The following is a 25,545-nucleotide window of genomic DNA, read 5'->3' on the forward strand; positions in this document are numbered from 1 at the left end:
TTGTTTCCTTTACTGCTTGCTCAATATACAGATTGAATATCATCGGGGAGAGGCTACAACCCTGTCTTACTCCCTTCCCAACCACTGCTTCCCTTTCATGTCCCTCGACTCTTATAACTGCCATCTGGTTTCTGTACAAATTGTAAATAGCCTTTCGCTCCCTGTATTTTACACTTGCCACCTTTAGAATTTGAAAGAGAGTATTCCAGTCAACATTGTCAAAAGCTTTCTCTAAGTCTACAAATGCTAGAAACGTAGGTTTGCCTTTCCTTAATCTTTCTTATAAGATAAGTCGTAAGGTCAGTATTGCCTCGCGTGTTCCAGTGTTTGTACGGAATCCAAACTGATCTTCTCCGAGGTTGGCTTCTACTAGTTTTTCCATTCGTCTGTAAAGAATTCGCGTTAGTATTTTGCAGCTGTGACTTATTAAAATGATAGTTCGGTAATTTTCACATCTGTCAACACCTGCTTTCTTTGGGATTGGAATTATTATATTCTTCTTGAAGTCTGAGGGTATTTCGCGTGTTTCATACATCTTGCTCACCAGATGGTAGAGTTTTGTCAGGACTGGCTCTCCCAGGGCCGTCAGAAGTTCCAATGGAATGTCGTCTACTCCGGGGGCCTTGTTTCGACTCAGGTCTATCAGTGCTTTGTCAAACTCTTCATGCAGTATCGTATCTCCCATTTCATCTTTATCTACATCCTCTTCCATTTCCATAATATTGTCCTCAAGTACATCGCCCTTGTACGTAACTATATATGACGGTAGTATCTGTTCCCGAAGGATCGGTTACCGCTGATGACCATGCAGCTTTGCTAGAAATGAAATGATAATTAAATGGACACCCTACCTACAAACCCGCGTTGATATAGCTCATTGGGAACATGTTGAAAATGTGTGCACCGACCGGGACTTGAACCCTGGATCTCTTCCTTAATGAGTATGATGGGCGAACATCTATTGGGCGTGTCTATTAGTGGTGTGGACATGTTGGGAAATTGTGGGTATCACGGGGAGCGTGCAAGGGAAAAGTTCCTGCAGTCTCACTACCCTTGTGCCCTCGGTGGCTCAGATGGATTGAACGTCTTCCGTGTAAGCAGAAGGTCCCGGGTTCAAGTCGCGGCCGGGACATACATTTTCAACGTGTCCCCAATGAAGTGTATCAACGCTGGTTTGCAGCTCGGGTGTCCATTTAAGTATCATTTCATTTCTAGCAAAGCTGCATGGTCATCAACGGTAACTGTTCATTCGGGAACAGATACTACCATCATATTTAGTTAAAATATGACTTTCCGGCCATTGACCTTCTTGTGCGATCGCACACGCTACGCCCGAACTCGTACAGGACTTGGGAGATTAATCTGCCATAAGTAATGAGTATGATGGCCAAACATCTATTACGCGCACTACGAATGTAGTGGTGTGGACATGTTGGGAATGTGGGTCTCACGGGGAGCATGTAGAAAATGCTACACAAGAAGCTTCAAAGAATAAAAGAGAAAGAAAATTCAAACCAATTCCAGGTGAAAAGTGAAATCTCTATTAATTCATATCACTGTTTTAAGTAGCTTACTGTAAATACAGACCATGTTAACGTTGTAACAAAGCATTCCTTTAATTTCCCCGTTTACAATATTGAAAACGATTTCTATACTATGTAGTAAAAGCATATTGCCCGAAAACTATGGGTGATAAAGAAACTAAGGCTTGATTTGGATTTAGCTCATAAAAATCTATAAAGATCAGCTATCAAAGTAAAAATGTTTTTTAAAAAAATTTTTCGTTGGCCTGTGTATTCAGAGTATCGCAGATATTCATAGGCTCTTGCAGGAAGTCTACGGAGAACTTGCATTGCACACAATCACGGTGAGTCTTTAAGGATACACGTCTCTCATCATCGCAATATGGTCGTGCAGATCTGTCGCTACCTCTCGCGGGCGAGCCGGCCGTACACTGATGTGACTCCAGCTGTATTGGAACGTGTGGACACTCTCATTCTAGATCACCGACGGAACATACTCAAACATGTCACTATTAAACTCGACGTCTCTGTTGGTAGAGCTGACACACTTCTCCAACAGTTAGGGTATTCAAAGGTGTGTACTTGCTGGGTTCTTCGCCATCTAACAGGAGACAATACAGAGTAACGAAGGATCATCTGTGCGGAATTGTTTGCCCGTTACGAGGCCCATCATGGCAATTGTTTGTCGAACATGACCACAGGCAATGAAACTTTCGTTCATCGGGTTCATCGCTTTGAATCAGAAACAAAACGACATACCATGGAGCTATACCCCCAGCCGACAAAGTCACGTTGCTGGCCTTCTGAGGCTCTGAAGGAGTTATTCTGTCCGATGTAATCCTTCACGGTTCAAGGACCAACTATGAGGTGTATTGTGCTACCCTCAGGAATTGAAGAACCTGTTTGGCGTATTCGTCACCACAAAAATGCAAATCAACTTCTCCTTCTCCATGATAACACAAGGCGTCACACAAGTCTGCGCACCAGAGATGCGCTCACAGAACGTCGTCGGACCGTCATCCACCTTACAGCCCGAATGTCGCACCTTCCTACTTCCGCCTGTTGCACAACAGAGGGTCCACTCGGAGGGGAGCGCTACGTGGGTAACAGTCAGACTATTGATGCAGCAAGTGTTTGGCTCCGATGCGACTGTTGGCATGGTATCATGCGTGCATTAATGACCTCCCAGTAAGGTGGCGTCGGACAGTCACGTTGAACGGAAATTATGTAGGAATATAGGGTTTTGTAGCCACCAAAACAGTTTGGAATATCAATGTGTACTGGAATCTTAATTAAGAACAATCTGCTTTCAGAAAAAAAGAATGTATTGCATTATTTTTTGAACGCCCCTTCTAGAAAATTATTACGTCGAATCTAAGTTAGTAATCCACTGGGCTGTTAACAATAATTTCATGGTACTAAAATATGAATTTCTACCATTCGAATTGTGACTGCATCGTTCACAGCCAAACATGTTTCATTAAGCATCTCTCTACCTATAATCCTGCACTTTGTTTTATACCACCACGAGCTGTTCTGCGCGAACATATCTATCCAGTGCATGGTCAACCACTCTTTTAAAACTGACTCATAGTTCCTCTGCATGATCCTATCCTGAGCTAAAAGTTTCAAGTCCCACATGGCTATATGACACTACATTTTCTTTATCTAGTTTTCTTAACATGTAAATATTTCCACTTATCTTAATTTCCCTTTGTAGTATATTAATCGTTGTCGCTGCAACTGCCTCAAGGTGGACATCCTCAAAGAGGTCAGATCATTTATCTGTACCTGGTCATGTGAGCTTCAGTGCTTTTAGGAGCACTTATTGCCCTGGTAATTTTTTGCAAATGCGTTGGTAGTTAACCACAAGGATTTTAATACTCTCTCCTGTGGAGGGCATTTATTTGTGTCTTACACAGATATCTCCGGATCTCCTATTGCTATCATTATGACTGGATGTAGAGTCGCCTAATCTAAATTAGCATTGTGTGCACCTCAGGCACAATCAGCTATCAGCGTAGTCGCCGTTGATGTCTAATGCGCACGTGACGTAATTATTGTCTGCAGTTCGTTATGCCCTCTTTCCTCAATGTTGCCGAAATATTCACTTCAGAATGTTGAACGAGGCCCCCAGTCGTACAAATTGAGTCCACAACGTGTTCCTCCGCATTCCCTGCGCCTTTTCCCTAACGAATACCGTTGTTCACCCCATGTTTCAACTGCTTACGGTTGTTCATAACCATGTGTGTCAGCCTTCCCTTTCTACTGGACTCGTTACGTATCCCTACAAATGATGTGAATCTCTCTGGATCTGTTTCGGTTTCAGCGGAAGAAACCACCTGGAAATTGTTAGTTTGGGGAATGGCTGTAACATTCCCCCTCGACCTTATCTCGCTTCACAGAACGGATAGTCCTGCCACTGACACGCCCGTCACAGTCAAGTGAAAGAGTGGACTAGTGGTGATCTACCATTTCCTGCAGATAAAGGAAGAAAGGAAGGAAGGAAGTTCAAAGTCCTATTGACAACGCTGTCGTCAGGCACTACAGCCACACTCGTAAACACGGTCGTCATCGTAAACATGTCCCTGCAGATGCTGCTCGCCGACCGTGGCCCGTGTTTGTTACAACACGCTACTGAACGTCGGAGGTTTCAAGCGTCAACTTTAGGTTACAATATCTCCGGATGTAATTAACATTTTACAATGCAACAAACGGCACTGATTAAGTATTTGTTTATATGTTCAGCTGTGCTAGCAAAACTAACGCGGTTCCATTTTAAAAAAACGTAGGTTCGTGTTAAAAATCATACTTCCGCGCATTTTTGTATGGTTTGTATTAAACAGTTACACTAGCCCCTCTCCTCATGTTCGGTCTGTGGAATCGATTCGTCAGTCTGTGATGTGGTTTACGAAATATATCCAGCGGTAATGTTAGGTGACTCACCCTGTATATATCGGAGCGGTGACTGATGATGTGCTGCCTTCTATTGTCATCACTGTACCTACACTTCTTTCTGACAACGCCGGCCGCAAATGCTCGCGGGACTGGGACACCACCCCTGTCGCTTGCTCTCGGAGCTCTCGGAGTACGGCGTCAGCGGTCGGCGGGACCTGCGAAGCCGACGCCGGCAGCTGCAGGCGGCGGTCAGCGCGCTGGCGTCCGCCGCATCGAGCGACTTCCAGCTACCTGTTATAAATCACGGACACAGGAAGCCACGTGCCAGCGCCGCCGATCTGTTTTTCCCGCCCTTCCCCTTTTTTTCCCGTCCCGTCTCTTTTATCGGGTCCCATGGCGCGGTGTGACAGCGCCCGCCATTCCCGGACTGGCTTGCGGCGCTCCTGCTCCGTCGCTGACCACTAATCGAAGCTGGTAGTACACTTGTATGCAAAGCTCGAGGGTGAAATCGCACGGCTTCTCACTGCCAAGTAATGTAGATCAATGGAACTTGTGTTACACATTGAACGATCAGCTGCAGAGTAGTACAGAAGGCAACTGAAAGTAATGGATGTTGAGAAGAACACAAATGACACATTTATTGAATGACAATAATTACACTGAACTCACCGTGACTTATCACGGCCCCTCGAGCATTGCAAAAGCCTGCGTTTGTTTCTTAATAAGGTGTACCATCACCACAGATTGCAATGTATGCTGTGCAACGTGCTCCCACGCTGGCTATAAAGTTGGTGAGGAGTTCTTGAGTGCCGGCCGGGGTGGCAGAGCGGTTCTAGGCGCTACAGTCTGGAACCGCTACATCCGCAGGTTCGAATCCTGCCTCTGGCATGGATGTGTGTGATGTCCTTAGGTTAGTTAGGTTTAAGTAATTCTAAGTTCTAGGGGACTGATGACCTAAGATGTTAAGTCCCATAGTGCTCAGAGCCATTTGAACCAACCAGATTTGTCGAGTATAATAACATTGGTGGTCCAGCTGTTATCGTGTGGTGAGACATAATGACGCTGGGCAAAACGATCTTCAAATCTTTCAGCACGGTACACACATGGGTAAGCGAGATTTTGAAATTGTACTTATTCCTCAGATTCGTCTATTGAAGGATACATTGGGCCCTGGCTGCATTGTTAATGTTGGCTATGCGCGTACGGCTCGAACAGCGCTGATCGATTAGCTTTTGGAGCAAGAGCAATTTGACGAATTGATTGGACTGTCGTTTCCCACGATTTAAATCCTTCCGAGGACCTGGGGATGCATTAGCAGTCATGTTCCGCAATTTATAATGTCAGGATACAATGTCCTATGTGGCATTGGGGCGAGAGGCCAGCGACTCTGCCTTACTTCTCTGGCTTATGTATCACTAACCTGGTGTCTTGCTGTTTCGCTAGTCCCTCGTCGCACAGTAGTAGCGCTCAGGCGTCAAGGTCAATGTAGGTTTGTGACCCTGCAGAAGTGGGGTGGGTCGGGATGCCAGCTTTACAACACATTAACACATTTCTCACTTTCCATACTCGTGATGTACATTGCCCACGACACGTGGTGTTCACTTATAACTAACCATCACTTTATATCTAGTTTAACAGCTGGAAAATTTACTAGCGACCATTATTTTGGAGCCGCCCCCGATCACACGATCGTTCGTTTTGAGTTGCGCCTCGCTACTAACTAGCCCTGTCTTCCTAAAGGACAACAGAGACCCCACCTTTCTCCCACAGCCAGTAAGAGCACTTCACTCGTCTCCTACACACACACACACACACACACACACACACACACACACACACACACACACACACGCAAACGAGCTCGCACACACACTATATATATATATATATATATATATATATATATACATGTATATAAATATATATATACACCTGGCCATTAAAATTGCTACACCAAGAAGGAATGCAGATGATAAAAGGGTATTCATTGGATAAATATATTATAATACAACTGACATGTGATTACATTTTCACGCAATTTAGGTGCATAGATCCTGAGAAATTAGTACCAAGAACAACCACATATGGCCGTAATAACGGCCTTGATACGCCTGGGCATTGAGTTAAACAGAGCTTGGATGCCGTGTACAGGTACAGCTGCCCATGCAGCTTCAACACGATACCACAGTTCATCAAGAGTAGTGACTGGCGTATTGTGACGAGCCAGTTGCTCGGCCACCATTGACCAGACGTTTACAGTTGGTGAGAGATCTGCAGAATGTGCTGGCCAGGTCAGCAGTCGAACATTTTCTGTATCCTGAAAGGCCCGTACAGGACCTACAACATGCGGTCGTCCATTATCCTGTAGGGTTTCGCAGGGATCGAATGAAGGGTAGAGCCACTGGTCGTAACACATCTGAAATGTAACGTCCCCTGTTCAAACTGCCTTCAATGCAAACAAGAGGTGACCGAGACGTGTAACCAATGGCACCCCATATCATCACGCAGGGTGATACGCCAGTATGGAGATGACGAATACAGGCTTCCAATGTGCGTTCACCACGATGTCGCCAAACACGGATGCGACCGTCATGATGCTGTAAACAGAACCTGGATTTCTCCGAAAAAATTACGTTTTGCCATTCCTGCACCACGGTTCGTCGTAGAGTACACCATCGCAGGCACTCCTGTCTGTGATGCAGTCTCAAGGGTAGCCGCAGCCATGGTCTCCGAGCTGACAGTCCATGCTGCTGCAAACGTCGTCGAGCTGTTCGTGATGATGGTTGTTGCCTAACAAACGTCCCCATCTGTTCGGGGATCGAGACGTGGCTGCAGGATCCGTTACAGCCATGCGGATAAGATGCCAGTCATCTCGACTGCTAATGTTAAGAGGCCGTTGGGATCCAGCACGGCGTTCCGTGTTACCCTTCTGAATCCACCGATTCCATATTCTGCTAAGAGTCATTGGATCTCTACCAGCGCGAGTACCATTGTCGTGATACGATAAACCGCAATCGCGATAGGCTACAATCCGACCTTTATCAAAGTCGCAAACGTGATGGTACGCATTTCTCCTCCATACACGAGGCATCACAACAACGTTTCACCAGGCAACGCCGGTCAACTGCTGTTTGTGTATGAGAAATCGGTTGGAAACGCTCCTCGTGTCAGCATTTTGTACGTGTCGCCACCGGCGCAAGCTTGTGTGAATGCTCTGAAAAGCTGATCTTTTGCATATCACAGCATCTTCTTCCTGTCGGTTACATTTCACGTCTGTAGCACGTCATCTTCGTGGTGTAGCAAGTTTAATGGCCAGTAGTGTATATATATCCTACACACACACACACACACACACACACACACACACACACACACACCCTTTCGGCCAATGGGCGATTAGATCGCTATTGCCAGGCGGATCTGACGTCACGTTTGCGTACATTGTGACGGAAGTTAGTCTCAGAACACTGTCTCTGGTTGTAAGATCCTACTCCCGAATAGTCGGATCTTGTCCCTACTAAGGTTATACAACATTGCCTCATATGACATTATGATTAATGCTCCTTGCTGACGTATAATTGTCAGATGTAGGTGTAGCCTCGCTGCTACTGAGCATCCCTGATCGCATAAATGCGCGTCATTCTTTGCCTAAACAAGTGAAGGGAATGTACGTATGCATTACAAGGAGACTATCATGAAACGCAGTATATTCCGTGTAACTGCAGTTCTGGAATAAAATTATCGATTCTATTCGTCTCAGTACAGTACAGCTTTACTGTATGATTAAATGATGATGGCGTCCTCTTGGGTAAAATATTCCGGAGGTAAAATAGTTCCCTATTCGGATCGCCGGGTGGGGACTACTCAAGAGGACGTCGTTATAAGGAGAAAGAAAACTGGCGTTCTACGGATCGGAGCGTGGAATGTCAGATCCCTTAATCCGGCAGGTAGGTTAGAAAATTTAAAAAGGGAAATGGATAGGTTAAAGTTAGATATAGTGGGAATTAGTGAAGTTCGGTGGCAGGAGGAACAAGACTTTTGGTCAGGTGATTACAGGGTTATAAATACAAAATCAAGTAGGGGTAATGCAGGAGTAGGTTTAATAATGAATAAAAAATGGAAGTGCGGGTTAGCTACTACAAACAGCATAGTGAACGCATTATTGTGGCCAAGATAGACACAAATCCCATGCCTACTAGAGTAGTACAAGATTATATGCCAACTAGCTCTGCAGATGATGAAGAAATAGGTGAAATGTATGACGAGATAAAAGAAATTATTCAGGTAGTGAAGGGAGACGAAAATTTAATAGTCATGGGTGACTGGAATTCGTCAGTAGGAAAAGGGAGAGAAGGAAACATAGTAGGTGAATATGGTTTGGGGGGAAGAAATGAAAGAGGAAGCCGCCTTGTAGAATTTTGCACAGAGCATAACTTAATCATAGCTAACACTTGGTTCAAGAATCATAAAAGAAGGTTGTATACCTGGAAGAATCTTGGAGATACTAAAAGGTATCAGATAGATTATATAATGGTAAGACAGAGATTTAGGAACCAGGTTTTAAACTGTAAGACATTTCCAGGGGCAGATGTGGATTCTGACCACAATCTGTTGGTTATGAACTGCAGATTGAAACTGAAGAAACTGCAAAAAGGTGGGAATATAAGGAGATGGGACCTGGATAAACTGAAAGAACCAGAGGTTGTAGAGAGTTTCAGGGAGAGCATAAGGGAACAATTGACAAGAATGGGGGAAAGAAATACAGTAGAAGAAGAATGGGTAGCTCAGAGAGATGAAGTAGTGGAGCCAGCAGACGATCAAGTAGGTAAAAAGACGAGGGCTCATAGAAATCCTTGGGAAACACAAGAAATATTGAATTTAATTGATGAAAAGAGAAAATATAAAAATGCAGTAAATGAAGCAGGCAAAAAGGAATACAAACGTCTCAAAAATTATATCGACAGGAAGTGCAAAATGGCTAAGCAGGGATGGCTAGAGGACAAATGTAAGGATGTAGAGGCTTGTCTCACTAGGGGTAAGATAGATACTGCCTACAGGAAAATTAAAGAGACCTTTGGAGAGAAGAGAACCACTTGTATGAATATCAAGAGCCCAGATGGAAACCCAGTTCTAAGCAAAGAAGGGAAGGCAGAAAGGTGGAAGGAGTATATAGAGGGTTTATACAAGTGCGATGTACTTGAGGACAATTTTATGGAAATGGAAGAGGATGTAGATGTAGACGAAATGGGAGATAAGATACTGCGTGAAGAGTTTGACAGAGCGCTGAAAGACCTGAGTCGAAACAAGGCCCCGGGAGTAGACAACATTCCATTAGAACTACTGATGGCCTTGGAAGAACCAGTCATGACAAAACTCTACCATCTGGTGAGCAAGATGTATGAGACAGGCGAAATACCCTCAGACTTCAAGAAGAATATAATAATTCCAATCCCAAAGAAAGCAGGTGTTGACAGATGTGAAAATTACCGAACTATCAGTTTAATAAGTCACAGCTGCAAAATACTAACACGAATTCTTTACAGACGAATGGAAAAACTGGTAGAAACGGACCTCGGGGAAGATCAGTTTGGATTCCGTAGAAATGTTGGAACACGTGAGGCAATACTAACCTTACGACTTACCTTAGAAGAAAGATTAAGAAAAGGCAAACCTACGTTTCTAGCATTTGTAGACTTACAGAAAGCTTTTGACAATGTTACCTGGAATACTCTCTTTCAAATTCTGAAGGTGGCAGGGGTAAAATACAGGGAGCGAATGGCTATTTACAATTTGTACAGAAACCAGATGGCAGTTATAAGAGTCGAGGGGCATGAAAGGGAAGCAGTGGTTGGGAAAGGAGTGGGACAGGGTTGTTGCCTCTCCCCGATGATATTCAATCTGTATATTGAGCAAGCAGTAAAGGAAACAAAAGAAAAATTCGGAGTAGGTATTAAAATTCATGGAGAAGAAGTAAAAACTTTGAGGTTCGCCGATGACATTGTGATTCTGTCACAGACAGCAAAGGACTTGGAAGAGCAGTTGAACGGAATGGACAGTGTCTTGAAAGGAGGATATAAGATGAACATCAACAAAAGCAAAACGAGGATAATGGAATGTAGTCGAATTAAGTAGGGTGATGCTGAGGGAATTAGATTAGGAAATGAGACACTTAAAGTAGTAAAGGAATTTTGCTATTTGGGGAGCAAAATAACTGATGATGGTCGAAGTAGAGAGGATATAAAATGTAGACTGGCAATGGCAAGGAAAGCGTTTCTGAAGAAGAGAAATTTGCTAACATCGAGTATAGATTTAAGTGTCAGGAAGTCGTTTCTGAAAGTATTTGTATGGAGTGTAGCCATGTATGGAAGTGAAACATGGACGATAAGTAGTTTGGACAAGAAGAGAATAGAAGCTTTCGAAATGTGGTGCTACAGGAGAATGCTGAAGATAAGGTGGGTAGATCACGTAACTAATGAGGATGTATTGAATAGGACTTGGGGGGAAGAGAAGATTGTGGCACAACTTGACTAGATGAAGGGATCGGTTGGTAGGACATGTTTTGAGGCATCAAGGGATCACAAATTTAGCATTGGATTGCAGCGTGAAGGGTAAAATTTGTAGAGGGAGACCAAGAGATGAATACGCTAAGCAGATTCAAAAGGATGTAGGTTGCAGTAGGTACTGGGAGATGAAGAAGCTTGCACAGGATAGAGTAGCATGGAGAGCTGCATCAAACCAGTCTCAGGCCTGAAGACCACAACAACAACAACAACATATTTATTTCACTGATCTTAAGTGCTATACTGTAGCAGTATGATCTATGTATGGACCAAGTTTCATCGAGTTATGTTTCTTGGCAGGTGACACACCGCGGGAATCTTGCTTTCATTCTTAAGTTTTGGGTACCACTGTACGTGCTGGCCGCCTTCGGTGTGAGCGGAGCACCCATTGCCGAGTAGAAATCTCCCGAGTATTCCGTCTGTTCTTCAGCCATTTCTCTCGTGGGTTGCTTCTATTTCATTGTGATTGCTGCAACAAATCTCAGCCTGTAATCTGTTTTACTTTCTATTTCTTTTATCATCGCACTTCAGGTTTCCCTGATCGGTAACAGCTTTTACTATCTCTAGTGATACATAACCAATGGTTCAGTCGACAAGTTATGGAACTCTTTGCACATTGAAATGCAGAACGTTACGCTTAGCGACGTTCAGAATCAACTGCCAATCGTAACAACCGTCCGTTGTCTACGGTCCTTCCTGTATTTCACTCCAGTGCTGTAGTGTTAAAACCTGCCACGCGGCCATTTTTATTGTCCAGTTAATTCAGCTTTAGCTCTGTGTTTATTAACTGCATTAATCGTTAAACGAAACCTTTAGTACCGAGTACTTTGTCGCCTATTTTCACTGGCATTATGTAGACCCGAACACGTAATGCTTCTCACGGCTTACCTTTACAAAAGAACAAATTAATACAGTGATACCTTGAACTACAATGCTTTTAATAGAACATTTAATGATTTTTAACGTAGAATATGATTAACCCTGACCTACACCTGACTCAGTCACCGTAAAGGTAATCACATTCCTCCGAAGCTCTTATTAAGTACTACGTGGGTCGTTCTTTAAAACACTTTACACATAGAGTGCATTCCTCATCGTTGTTCAGACGTAGGCAACCACTGAAGCACAGCACTTGTAATCAATGCTGGAGAGAGAATCAGTACAGTTTTACTTTGTGACTTATAATTCTGAAAATATGCTGTTTCCCAAACAATTCGATTGCTTGTCCTGAAGGACAAAACTCAGTCTTGGATCTTACGTCAGATTCATTAAGGGAATATATCAATAAAGGACCTTCAGTTAAAGGAAAAGGAAAGAAGAATTAAACAAACACAATCATTAAAACAGTAGCTACCAACGTAACTGGCAGTTTTCAAAGAAAAATACAGCAGTTTTAAATCTGACTGTCTTAATTTAATCGTTAAAATTATAATGCCGAATTAACAACGAATTAGCATATCGAATATTCATGTAAATAACTGAAGCAGCTTTAAATCTGACTGTCTGAATTTAATCGTTAAAATTATAGTGCCGAATTAACAACGAATTAGCAAAGCGACTATTCATGTAAATAACTGAAACTATTACGTGTCTTTGAACTGTGACCTTCCTTGTTAATGTTCAGTATCTAAGTAATAGCGATTCGCAATATGAAATTAACTAATGAATTTTACTGTGCACTGAAGGCATTGCAACAAAATCAGGGGTGATCAAACAGATTCTGTTAGCGTGGATTACTGCAATGTATATGCAACTCACTTCGACAATGAAGCGGGTATATTAGCAGCGATATTTAGGTGAAGGGTTAATGTGGTCTTCGAAAGGAAGATTTCTGATCACCCCTGATACGTCTGCTAGTATCACTGACCGTACTGATGGTACAGGATAAATGGAACAATCACTTTTCAAAGTAGTACTAACATAATGCTGATATCGAGCACTCTAATCTACTATCAAAAAACAGCAATTATTATTATGTAACAGTTATAATGGAGAAAAGTGTTGATGCCTTTTAACTGAAATCCTGGCATACAAGTAGTGGTCGTGTTACACATTACAGTATCATCCCATATGAAGTGTTTATGTAACATTTGACTTAATACAGTACTTGACCACAATGCTTTGCTTGACTTGTGATATGAGTAACTTCGGCATTTATTCAGCCTAGAAACAAAAAAAAAAAAATCCACATAAGCTGATCGCATAAATCAGGCGACTTATAACTACAAATATACCAAACCGACGGCTATGTTCAATGCTTCGCAACAAAATTTTCTGCACTAAAATAACTGCTATTTATAAACAGTAACAATTGAGCGCATTGCACTACAGCCTGCCTACGACTAACTGAAAGTCTCTTTTCATGTTGTGGGCAAACGCAAGAAAAAGGTCGCAAGAAGAGAGATGTATAGTCAATACTTTTCTGGATGAAAATCACCATAAATAATTTTATATACGATAATAGCTAGCTGTCATCCATCGTTCCAGCATACAGGGGTCCCGCGGACGTTGGCGAGAAGAGCACATGCCATTTCAGATGGAGAAAGCTTGACACAAGAATTGGACCATCTTAAGGTTGGGTTCAAGCAGAGTGGCTATACAGATAAACAGATCCGTCGTGCTTTCCAGTTTGGGCCTTCGCCTGAACCACCAGAAGATACCTGCAAATCGCTGGCTTTTCTGCCTTTTGCTGGGAGCATTTCCTCGAAGATAGGAAGAATTCAAAAAAAATATATCGTATCAAAAGCATTTTTCGTCCGCCAGCCAAGATTAGAGCGCTTCTTGGCTCTGTTAAGGATGACTTGGGTTTGAAGAAGCCCGGTGTGTACAAGATCCCTTGCCACTGTGGGAAGTCTTATATTGGTCAGACAATCCGGACCATTCAGGACCGATGTGTTGAGCACCAACGGCACACACGGTTGCTTCAACCTGAGAAATCTGCAGTGGCGGAGCACTGTCTCATCGAGGGACATAGAATTCTGTATGACGAGGCACAAATGGTTGCCCCTGCATCTCGCTATTCGGACTGTGTTTTAAAAGAATCCATAGAGATTCGTTTAACTCATAATCTTTTTAATAGAGGCAAGGGTTACCTTTGAAGTAAGACTTGGAACCCAGTGTTATCAGACATTAAAAAACAACGGTCTGTGTTTCGATCGCCGGAATAATTTTTAATTTCTGAAAGCGATATCTCGATATCTCCTGTTTGCACCACTGCCGGCGCGGTATGTTAACTTGCCCTAGAGGGCAGTTACGGCACCTCCCGCGGGCTTTGAGGGTCTTTTGCGGCCTATATAGGGGCCGCCGCTTGCCCAGGGAAGTCAGTTCCAGTGAGATCGTGTACCAGCACTCTCACCTGAAGACGGCGACTAGTTGGACCGCGGAAATATCGTGTCATGATGACGTTATGATCCGGCTGCACACCCGAGAAGAATATTATTAATTATTACACCGGAAAAGCCTTCGTAATCACATCAAATGTTATATATCTTTCCGTCAGGATTAAATCTGGAAAGGAAAATAAATGGTTCAAATGGCTCTGAGCACTATGCGACTCAACTCCTGAGGTCATAAGTCGCCTAGAACTTAGAACTAATTAAAGCTAACTAACCTAAGGACATCACACACATTCATGCCCGAGGCAGGATCCGAACCTGCGACCGTAGCAGTCGCTCGGTTCCAGACTGTAGCGCCTAGAACCGCACAGCCACTCCGGCCGGCTCTGGAAAGCAATTTTGCACTCCGTTTTCATCCAATTTGAGGTCGACTATGTAATTAGATGTGGGCAATGATGCCGATTCCCTTTACAATATTGTTACATTGAAGAGTGAAAGAAACTGGTATACCTGCCTAATATCGTGTAGGGCCCACGCGAGCACACAGAAGTGCCGCAATAGGACGTGGTATGGACTCGACTAATGTCTGAAGCAGTGCTGGAGGGAATTGACACCATGAATCCTGCAGGGCTGTCCATAAATCCGTGAGAGTACGAGCCCTTATCGGTGATGTTCCGTTGAATGGTTCGCACGCTGATAATTGTTGATGGCGTAGCTTTGAAATATGCAGCACTTTGCGGAAGAGTTGCACTTCTGTCACGTTGAACAATTCTTTCCAGTCGTCGTTGGTCCCGTTCTTCCATGATCTTTTTACGACCGCAGCGACTTCGGAAATTTGATGTTTTACCCGATTCCTGATATTCATGGTTCACTTGTGAAGTGGTCGTACGGGATATTCCCCACTTCGTCGCTGCCTCGGAGATGGTGTGTCCCATCGCTCGTGCGCTGACTATAACACCACGTTGAAACTCACTTATATCTTGATAACCAGCTTACAACCGATCTAGTAGCTGCGCCAGACACTTGTTGTCTTATACAGTAGTTGCCGACAGCAGCACCGTATTCTTCCTATTTACATATCTCTGTATTTGAATACACATGCCTGTGCCAGTTTCTTTGACCCTTCATTGTATTTGAAGCATATCGAACGGCAAGGTTTGGAGACGCTGTGGTCTTTCAATACTCATTTCCCCCGAGATGGCTTGTTTCGTGGATGATTTTTGTGTGTGGGAAAGCACAGCACGTTAGATTTGAGACACACTGGGCAGAGAATGTTACAGAAATAGCGGTCTTTTGCCGTCAGTGCTGTCTGGGGTTCCAGGCGTCTATTTTCGCGGAAGTCAGTTCGCCAGAACGGGCCCGGTGTTTGCTGGCTAATTGTGTATTTACAACCTGGGCCTTGCCCGTTGGCTGACCAGTAGCCAGGACACAGCACTAGTATTAGAAGAGTGCCCATCTCTCATGTTTTACTGAGAGCTTTTTGTGAACAACCATCAGTTGTTTCCCGTTACGAACATATGTTGCAGAAAATAATGGCCTAGCCTCATGAGCCGCTTTCCAGCTTTATACCTCTGATGCAAGACTAGTGCTGGGTGCAAAATGCATCACTGGAAAACTAGTCAGTGACTTCACGGAGATGGAGCAGCGCCAGATGTTTTTTAGATGTTGGAAGGCCTTTTGTTATGTGATTGGTGTTGTATCACGATGCGTAGTATTGGTAGGATTTAGTCTACTGGAAGGATTCGCACCATTAGAGCCACAGGCATATATTTTTCACTATTAACGGGCTTGTAGTGTTGACGGGAAGCGATATCTCAGCGTAGAAATCAATAAGAATTAGTGTAATCAGTTGTTACATACGTAGGAAAGCGGAATGGAAGAGACATGGAGCTGTGCATTACTTGTGTATAAGTCAAGCGTACATCGGAGACGAAGGTCCGTGCATGTGCTAGGAGGTGAACTGGTCCATAGTTACGGTAGCACCGACACACCGTTGGCTTTTTTACGGCAGAGCCATTCGCACGACAGGGGCGTTCTCCATGGCAGTTCGTGAGTATTTATGGTCAGCAAAAGCAGCAACATCGGCGTTATGGGGTACTTCTTGGCTTGCCCTTTGTAGATATCCGTACGATCGCCTGTCTCAGGTCCATCTTTTCTGTATTGAATGTTTAAGTTTCTTGACCGACCAGAAGGTTTACAGTCACTATTTTCCTTTTCGGTTCAGGTATTTCGACATTTATGTTCCGAACGACATGTCCGTTAGGAAGGCATAGCTTTTTAAGTGAAGTAAGTCTGCGAATCGATAGAAATCAAATATTCCGTAGCATTTCATAATCTGTGGGATATGAATATGTTTATTTACCACAGCAGTATGTTAACTGATTGTTCCTTGAAACACATTCCATTCATATTAAAATATACTTTGTGTAAATCTCCAGTTTAGGATCCACAGCTAGGAGCTAAAAATCGCATTATACTTTGGAGTTGTGTATATTAAAATTTACTGCTTGGATCTTAGATCTCACAATTAGTTTTCTGGGCGAGGGTAACTTTTTGAACACAGAGGTATCACAAGGAAGAGACCAGTTACTGGCATTAAAAATTGCAAATATTGCTAACTTACCTGTAATGTTAATTATTGGTTTCACAGACAAACTGTACGTAACGTGTTTAGTATCAAAATACGATGCCAAGACATGAAACTATCAGAGAAATATAATGTTTATACGTACATTAGAAGCGTACTTATAGCGAATACACTCACCCACAAACGTGCTCAAGGAACTTGCCATGTTATCTGCTGGAAAATTTATATGTATTATATGTGATAGAAGACCCTTGGTGTACTCCTGTAATTATTTTTACAACTATCGGACTCTTGAAATTAAGAGCGCCGTGTCGCCTTCTATCTGCTAAGAAGTCTTGAATCCAACAACAAATCTGGTCCGATATTCGAAAAGCTTGTATTATACCTTGTTCCCTAAACGGCAGTGCGGAACTACGTCGAATGCCTCCATGAAGTCAAGGATCACAGAATCAATAGGACGCCTTTGCCTATAGTGCTATGTATGTCACAGACGAACAGAGAAAGATGAGTTTCACATGATCGCTTTTGTGTAGTCAGAGTTGTTTATTAGATAAGGTTTTACGTCTCTAAAATAGTGATAACCCGTGACGAAAATTACAGAATTCTGCAAAAAAGTTGACGTTAGCTATTAGGCATGCCATTATCTGCATCTGTCCCACAACTCTTCTTGATATTGGGAATAACAAACACTTTTCCTATAGAAACCCAGAATTAACTTCTGCCAGAAGGGCCGTAACTTCGTCCTAGTAATCTGTGTATACTAGTACAGCTATTGTTAATTATTGACCGATTTCAAAACATATTTTATTTCTAAAGACACGTATCTCAGTGTCATCCATTGTGGCGATTTTGTGATGACTGGAAGAAGCAGATTCCTGTCTTCTGCGGTGCTAGAGTTTGAGAATACGAAATTCAGTATTTTGACCGTTTCCTTGTCATCTTTCGTTTCGATGCCGTTATGTTCACTAAGATACGGAACGTATGATTTAGATCCGCTTACTGACGTCACGAAAGAGCAAGGCATTTAGTGTTTTCTGTTCACTTCATACCGGCAGAGAAGTACTATCAGCCACATATCGTACCGTGGCTGTCGGTGTACAAACGTAGGTGTAGATAAAGTTCTCCATTTCTTCTAAGCTGTGTTACTTTGTTCGAGTGCCCACTCTGGTCGTTATAATCTATTTACAAAATGTTATTGATACTGAATATATACCTAGTGAGGCCACCTGTGGCCAATTATTGTGACAAAATTAACGACTTTTCCACTGCCACCGTGAGTTACTGATTACGTGATCAGTTTCGGGAAAGTAAATCCTCATTCAGAGGAGAAGAAGTTTTGTCTAATAATGATAATTGAATTAAGGACAAGTATATAGACGCATACAATAAGTAGCTTACACCAGTGTTAAAAGTCACACATATTAAATTTCATGTCAGCTCGCCTTTTTTCAGTTCATGTTTCACTTGTCTTCGTTGTCAATAAAACTATTACCCTCAGGTCACAGTAAACATATTACCAGTAGATAACACACCTTAAGCAGTGTATAAATGTGCTATGTCTCATATTTCCTTAGTACTGACATACCATGGATTTACACTGTTTAATGAGTGTTAGCTAAGACACATTACATTTTTTGTGAACAGACAATGGTTACGTAATAATCTAAAGCGTAAATTTGAACTTGAATTTACAGTGAAGGAAAATAATCAAGGGGATTTAGCTTAGGTGACCTCGGAGGCCATGGAATAGGACCTCTCCTTCCAATCCAGCGACCTGGCATTACTATACCAGTTCTGCTCCAACGTATTGTACTGTACGTCTGTGAATAGTACTGAGTAATGAATGGCTCTGTCGTTGATTCATAGCACGTTTTGTCATGAGATAACGTGAATACAACAGAGCCACCTCATGGACAAGTAAGGTAAACAAAACCTGCATCATGACTTCCTGGTAATCGGCCTCGTCCTCCTTGTTTCCTTGCAGGAATTAAGGAATATACAAGTAAATAAACAGAACAGTATGTGCAAACTTGTACGCATGTTAGTTGTAAATACGCTGCAAAACGGTAATGCTAGACAAAACGGTAGACAAATTTACTTCCATATCTCCTTAAGCTGGCATCTCCGACCCCAGGCTCCCTATTTCGAATTGCTCGGTCGAGCATCTCTAAATCCTGTTACATTTTTTTAAACACACTTACGGAAACACCCTATGTATTCGTTTCGAAGACATGTTTAACAAACCATTTTGTTAATTTCCCTGTTTACTGTATAGCATAGGATTTTTATACTATACAATAAAAAGCATATTGCTCGAAAACTATGCGTAATGCAAAGAAACTAAGGCTAGATTTGGATTCAACTCATAAAATTCTATGAAGATCAGCTATGAAAGTAAAAAAAGTATTTCAAAAAAAATTTTCCTTTGGCCTGTGTTATCCGAGATAGTAGCTTCAAATTGCGACGATTTGCAAAAGGAGGAAATAATAAAAAAAAATGTATGCTGAAAATTTTCTGTTATTGGCGAAGTTGAGGAAATTAGTCCAATGAATAATACTGAATGTAAATGTTTGCTGACTTCAGCTGCTGTCATTGTGCTGCAATAACTGTAGAGATAATTTTCTTGAGATGGAAATACAGACGATTACAACTATTACACTCAGGGTGAAAGCGAATATTTGTGGAAGAGATATCTTGTTTGTAATATAGCTAATAGAAAGTGTGGCGTACTTATTCCAATTCTGTTATGCACAGTATTTTCATAGCTTTCGACATGAAGTACTTGAAGACATCTGCGATCGCTCTTTGTCGTTGCAACCACAGTCCGTAGCACGTGGTCGGATGTCGGTGTCTCAGTCTGTCTCCAAACACGCAGTCATGGTCTTCCAGTAGAACGTAGCAGATCCACACAGTGTGGCGACCATGTTCATTTCACTCGATCACGATGAGCGGACATGTTATCCAGATCCAGCTCCTCGCTGTACGGTACAGACTGTGAATAGCGCAGAACAAATTTGCTTTGTTTTGTTGAGAACGTAGCTTTTAACATAACTGTACGCAAATCTACACACCCAAGGTAGTCAAGGCAGTCCTATGCGTTGAAACTCGACTCGAATGTGGCCAGTGAGAGTACTGGAAGTGGAAGAATACTTCAGCACCAGTATTTGAAGTACCTGATCACAGTATTCTGCAATAATCATCGATTATGTTCCAGAATTTTCCGTAGTTTCTCTCGCAGTGAAGAGAGGGTTTGTCATGGTGAGGTGATATAGCCTATAAAAAAGAAAAGAAGGTATTACGAAGAAGAGATTTTCCGAATGTGATAGAAACCGGGAGTTTCGATGTACTCATGCATGTGCAGACAAACAAATGATTACAATATCAGAAAAGAACGCGGTGAGTTATTCAAGACAAAAAGCTTCACAAACTCTCCAAGTAAACAAGGTGTTGGCCTACCTTTGGCTCTTATGCAAGCAGACATATGCTTCGCACTGATTGAGAGAGTTGTTGAATGTCCTCCAGAGAGATATCGTGCCCAATTTTGTCCAACTGTTGTGTTATATCGTCAAAAACCCCGAGATAGTGGAAGGAAATGCCCATAGTGCTTTGAACATTTTCACTTGGGAACATATCCGGAGACCCTGCTGGCTAAGATTTGATTTGGCAATCACGAGAACAAGCAGCAGAAACTCCCGTGGCGTGCAGGCCGACATTACCTTGCTGAAATGTAAGCACAGAATGTTGTCGACTGTTCTGCAGGGGTGCCGTGGATGACAACGAAAGAGCTCATGCCATGGAAAGGAGTGGCATCCCAGACCATCACACCTGGTTGTCGGGCCATGCGACTGGCGACAGTCAAGTTCGTAGACCCACTGCTGCCCGGGGCATATACAGACACGTTTTCGGTCTGGAATCCCATTGACTGGAGAAGAATTGCCTCCAGTGAAGGAACCGCTCGGAACTGAGCCATCAGAATCGTTTCTAGAGACATGCAGAGAAGTTTGTGTCTCTCGTCATAAGGCCCGACAACCTACAGTAATGGTTCGGGGTGGCCATTCCATTCCACAAAAAAATGGTTCAAATGGCTCCAAGCACTATGGGACTTAACATCTGAGGTCATTAGTCCCCTAGAACTTAGAACTACTTAAACCTAACTAACCTAAGGCCATCACACACATCCATGCCCTAGGCAGGATTCGAACCAGCGACCGTAGCAGCCGCGTGGTTCCGGAATGAAGCGCCTAGAACCGATCGGCCACAGCACACGGCTCCTTTCCACACCAGAACCCCTTTGGTTGTCATCAGCGGCATCCTTACAGCACAGCGTCGAAGATATTCTACGATTCGTTTTGTTGCTCTTCATGATAAGCCATCCTGGGCTTACATTACAGCAAAATAACAGCTACCCGTACACATAGATTTTACTGCTTGTCTTAGTGCTTGTCAACCTTACCCTGGCCAGCCGAATAATTGCTTGCATAAGGGCAGAGGTGGACCAGAGCATTATTGACAAGCTAAATTTGTGAAGCTCTTTCTCTTGAAGAAATCAGAAACTTATCTTATACTGTAAGGAAATGAAAGGCCTACAGCTGCCCTTATGATCTTTTAGTGTGTTGCTGGCAGTTTCGGCGCTTCAATGCGCCATTTCAGGCCATAGTTGATGCTGAAGGGGTTATCATGAACCACATATACGCTGCATTAATGGCCAAGATAAGTGGATTATGCAGACTATGTGTATCTATGATATACATTTTTTATCTGAGCATGTACATCACATCTACCGACTTCCATCCAATTCAGATAATTCCTTCACGACGCGTTTCTTTTTCTTTTCTTTCTTCCTTAGACTGTACGTCTGTTGGATGGATATGTTAAGTCTACGGGATCCGTTAGAACTTTCTGAAAAAACTGATCTCTGCACCGCCACCAGGTTTCTCGGTCACCCACATCTCTAAACAGAACAACACAAACATGTCACAATCCACACATTCATTACAGTCACATGCACCCAACAAATGCACTTACGACACAACTCTCAGAAACCGCGAGGGACAATGCCGTTGTGACGCTGGAAGGAAACCATTTCCGATTAGGTGGGTGAACCAAAACCTCGGTGTTTACCCAGCCAACAACACTATAACACTGTCTTTTTTTTCTTTTATCGAAAATGTGGTACTCTTAAGTAACAGTGGAATTTTCTCTTATTCTAAATCGTTGCTCTACTTGAGATTCAATTCCAGTGCAGTTTTCGACAAGGGAGGTGAAAGGGCGGAGAAGTCGGAAAAAGTATAAGAACAGGCATCGAGTATTCTTTCAGTCACTAACGGAAACGGAAACTGTTACGCCATGAACACGCTGACCGAACGCCACTGAATTAATACTCCGGTATTTCCAAGCCTGTCGGATACTTCCAGTACAATTCCATTGTTATACAACGTTATTTTCAATGCTGAAAAATTCCATTCCTACTATGGAACCTGATGAGAGTACATAAATTATACTGGGTGCGTTATTGCGGTTAAAAAATATGGCAGGACGCTCTGCTGGAAAGTAATTAACATTTGCAGACCTGCCGAGTGGACACTATAGCCAATATTTGGTGCAAGTAGCGTCCTGGGCTTGCCATGTACTTATAAGACGACCACTGTATGCGTGCTGCATTACGACGCCACTGCTGCCTCCGTCAGATCCGTTAAATAAAAGCCAAGTAATGCGATGACTGGCTATTTGAGGAAGGGGATAAAGTCAGGTTCGTTAACGATGGGTTACTGTTAGAAGATCAAGAACAATACGATCGACTGTCAAGAGTACTACTAATAGCAAAATCTCCTAAATACAATTCCGCAATGTTCCATATGCCTCTATTATGCATCAATATTTTCACACCAAGTGGAGAAATGCGTCGCGAATAATCATGTTACAAACTAATTAGCAACTTCATTTACCGGACCGTGGATAATCTTATCCCGAAGATTCTGTTAAGGTGCGGAAACTGGGCTACACTATTCGACCCACTCCACCTGACTGATACTCGAAGATCTCGAGCCGAGAATCAACAGTCTGAGCTTAATCAAAACGTTGTCAGTGGCCATAGGTTACTGTGAAGTTCTGCCTCGATGAAACCAGAGGTAGCTGCTACATAGTCGCTGCGATTAAGAAGTTAGATTTATTTACACTCATATGTTACAGATAATAGCTTTCATCCTGATATGTGATGATACAACATCCTCACACTCTGTACTACAGCAGATTACAAACGTCTGCCCATGTTTGTGCTGTGACCAAAGGGCATGTGAAGTGCCTCTTGTCCTCTGTCATAACAAGGCAGAGTGCATCGCTTCTAACTGTCCACCCACCTGGTGTATTCTATAGATGTATTGGCGCAGTAGAGTACTCAGGTCGTAGATTCCGCTTTCTTGAATGGACTAAGGCTCTTTATGCTACGAAATAAGCAGTCAGTTTTCTATCAGATGCCAGTAGAAGGCAGTGGCAGAAATTCTTCACAAATGATGTAATTAACGTTCAACTACAATGTCATACGTAACACAGCTCCAGTGCGTAACATCCTAACCCATAAAACACTTTTAATGTATTATCATCACATATGAAAATTGAATTTTTTCTTTATGAGGATATTGAAAAGCGATCTGTTTTAATTGTTAAAAACCATCCAAGAGCCACGATCGCACAAAATATTTTTCATTCAGGACAACTGGTCTTTGCTGTCATCCTCATGGGTCCAACATATCCAAACAGATGTGCTACTGTGTACCGTATTTGTATCATGTAACAAGCATCTGTGAGCAATATGTATATGGAAATGGCTATTTGGAGAAGATGCTGTGTGTTTTTAAATATTTTAGTGATAACAAACGCTTATAATGTGCTGAGTTTTATCTACTTGACATCTTGTTCCTAGGGTTCAGCGTAAAATGAACATTTTTTACAACAAAAAGAAATTTAAGTCCTGAAGATGACAGCAAAGACTGTCGAAACCAGCAATCATGAATAATAAAAAAATTTGTACGATCTCGGCTTTTGAATGGTTTTTAACATATGAAAATGAACTTTCTATTTTCACTCCACACTGTGTTGCTCGCGCCGGCCGAGATGGCCGAGCGGTTCTAGGCACTACAGCCTGGAACCGCGAGATCGCTACGGTCGCAGGTTCGAATTCTGCCTCGGGCATGCTTGTGTTTGATGTCCTTAGGTCAGTTACGTTTAATTAGTTCTAAGTTCTAGGAGCCTGGTGACCTCAGAAGTTAAGTCCCATAGTGCTCAGAGCCATTTTTTTGTGTTGCTCGCAAAGATGCGATTTATCAAGCTAATTACACACACTGCTACTAACTAAGTTGTAAAATGCGCAGCCTCCCGCCTACGACGATACCGTGGAATCGCTCCATCTGGGAGCACTCACTGTTTGCCCAAAACTCGACTCTCAGCCCAAAACATTTCGCTTGGTGCGTACTGTTGGCGCATCCCAAGGCAAATATTTTTTAATACTAAAGTTGTTAAAGAAAAGTTATGAAAAAATTCTGGACATAGTTAATGACACCTAGCTGTAGACTATGGCTACGACAATAGCCTGTACTTGTAAAAGAAATATAAATGTACGAAAGTGAACCGTAGGACACATCATAGCGCCATTCAGTACCCGTAGATCCCTCTGAGCCGGCTTGAGTGGCCGTGCGGTTCTAGGTGCTACAGTCTGGAACCGAGCGACCGTTACGGTCGCAGGTTCGAATCCTGCCTCGGGTATGGATGTGTGTGATGTCGTTAGGTTAGATAGCTTTAATTAGTCTAGGTGACTGATGACCTCAGAAGTTAACTCGCATAGTGCTCAGAGCCATTTGAACCAGATCCCTCCGATTGGCCACATCCCTGGCGGTGGTATAGTCAGAGCGATTTTGCGCCCTCAGATGGAAGCACAGTGACTATTAGGTAGTTTTAAGCCCGGCTCTGGGATGGTCTAGGGGAGCGTCTTTGATTAGTAATCAAAAGTTACTCGGTCAAGGACTCGAATCACGCCACTGTATAAATTATGATTAATAATCAGCACTGGCGGCCGAAGACTTCCTTCTGCCAACCGCGTTGTCAAAGAGCGCGGAGGAGCGAACCGAGGTTCAGAGCACTCTCTTGTCCTAGGAGTGGAATAGTGCCCCTGCAGGCGGAAGAATCAGCAGTATCAACGGCATAATGCAGAAAGTAATGAAAACCACTGCATTAAAGTCACGTAACGTATATCCATAGGACACGTGGCCTGTGATTGGAAAGTGTAATGATGATCTCTCCATTGACAAATGATTCCGGAATAGTCCCCCATTCGGATCTCCGGGAGGGGACTGCAAAGGGGGAAGTGACCAGGAGAAAAAGATTGAGTAATCAACGAAAGGATAACATTCTACGAATCGAGGCGTGGAGTGTCAGAAGCTTGAAGGTGGCAGGTAAACTGGAAAGTCTGAAAAGGGAAATGCAAAGGCTCCATCTAGATATAGTAGCGGTCAGTTAAGTAATATGCAAAGAAGACATTGTTTTCTGGTCAGATGAGTATAGGGTAATATCAACTGCATCAGAAAATGGTATAACAGGAGTAGGATTCGTTATGAATACCAAGGTGGGACAGAGAATCAACAGTTCAGTGA

The sequence above is a fragment of the Schistocerca serialis genome, chromosome 6, assembly GCF_023864345.2.
Source record: "Schistocerca serialis cubense isolate TAMUIC-IGC-003099 chromosome 6, iqSchSeri2.2, whole genome shotgun sequence".
Taxonomy (NCBI): Eukaryota; Metazoa; Arthropoda; class Insecta; order Orthoptera; family Acrididae; genus Schistocerca; species Schistocerca serialis.